Raw genomic sequence first — 1,712 nt, forward strand, 5'->3', positions numbered from 1 at the left:
CATTGATAATCGGAACCTGGAATATACGAAGTACGAATCTAGGAAAATTGGAAATTGTCAAAAATGAAATGGAACGCATAAACATCAATATCCTAGGCATTAGTGAGCTGAAATGGACTGGTATTGGGCATTTTGAAACGGACAATTATACAGTCTACGATTCCGGGAATGACAACTTGAAGAGGAATGGTGTTGCATTCATCATCAAAAAGAACATTTCAAGATCTATCCTGAAGTACAACACTGTCAGAGATAGGATAATATCCATACGCTTATAAGGAAGACCAGCTAATATGACTATTATTCAAATTTATGCACCAACCACTGGGGCCAAAGATGAAGAAATAGAAGATTTTTATCAGCTGCTGCAGTCTGAAATTGATCGAACATGCTATCAAGATGCATTGATAACTAGTGGCGATTGGAATGCGAACTGACAATGTAGAAGGTTCTAATTCTGCTGGTGGAGCTTCGGTTGCAAAGTGGGTAAGACCTCTCGGCTGCTTATCAAAAGGTCGGCAGTTGAAATCCACCAAAGTTCCTTGGAAACTCTATGGGGCAGTTCTACTCTGTCCTATACGGGTCGCCATAAGTCAGAATTCACTCGGTGGCAATGGGCTTTTCTTCTCTCTCTTTTTTTTTATTCTCTTGGTAAGCAGCTAGAAAAGATTCTGTGACAATGGAAGGGGGCATAAAAGGCGCCCGCCCAACGTGGGGCTCGAACCCACGACCCTGAGATTAAGAGTCTCATGCTCTACCGACTGAGCTAGTCGGGCACTGCTATTATTAGCTTTCTACATAATTATCATTGGCTTCGGAGCTAGAGTCATAATTACTCGTGTGAAAGTAATCCCTGACTTTACAAAATCACGGACACAGTCTCACCTTTTCCCACTGAAAAACTCAAGGCTCAAAGCCAGAGCTTGCGCAGGGTCCGGCGGACTCACTGTATGTGGGAATCAAGAGTTCTGAAACCCTGATATTTCCGAAAATTCCTTCTGGACCTGGTCACTCTGAGAACTCGGTTTCGAGAACTCTGGCTCCGGAAGAGCGCGAAAGGAAGGGGATGAGGGCCGCAAACAACCGCGGGGAACAGGAAGAGAGGGGAAACTTGCTCCTGGGACTTTGGAGCTGCAGCCCAAGCTCCCTCTTCGCGGTCCCAAACCCTTTTCTCCCCTAACTCATGACGGGGGAGGGAGCAGAGGGAAGAGGGCGACGCGTTATGGGAAGCAGGTCGTATAAATTTGGGAGCACTATTTTGTTTCTATATACGAAAATTTTGTGTGGACTGACTAAAAGAACATATTCTTTGCGAATAAAGGTCCCACCGAGATTTAAACGCAGGTCGGATTCAGGGCCTCATGAATACTTGCTCGGGGGATCCTTGGCTCCTCTCCCCAAAGTGTTAGGGCAAATTGCAGGTTGAGCGGCCTGCGGCAAAGCCAATACAGAGACAGGAGGAGGTAAGCAGTAAGAAGGCTTTATTGAATACCGGTATTCAAGAGAGAGAGGGAATTAAACTCCTCCCAAATTCTGTCTGCCCTAAAGGGTTGATGGGAAGGTTTTATATGGGAAAGATTAGGGTTACCTAATGTTTTGAGCACTAGTCCACAGATGGTTTTATACATCACAAAACAACTACAAAAACTCTTTATTAAACTAAAGATGAACATGTCAGGCATCTGGACTTTAATCAGTATATTTCTAACAGG

General features: G+C 44.5%; 1 non-coding gene across 1 annotated transcript; it reads right to left on the reverse strand.

Moving 5' to 3' along the window:
• Positions 1-703: 703 nt before the first annotated feature.
• TRNAK-CUU (transfer RNA lysine (anticodon CUU)) lies at positions 704-776 on the reverse strand. Its single transcript has one exon. It is a non-coding gene; the product is annotated as a tRNA-Lys (tRNA).
• Positions 777-1,712: the final 936 nt, after the last annotated feature.

Source organism: Loxodonta africana, chromosome 3, assembly GCF_030014295.1.
Source record: "Loxodonta africana isolate mLoxAfr1 chromosome 3, mLoxAfr1.hap2, whole genome shotgun sequence".
Taxonomy (NCBI): domain Eukaryota; kingdom Metazoa; phylum Chordata; class Mammalia; order Proboscidea; family Elephantidae; genus Loxodonta; species Loxodonta africana.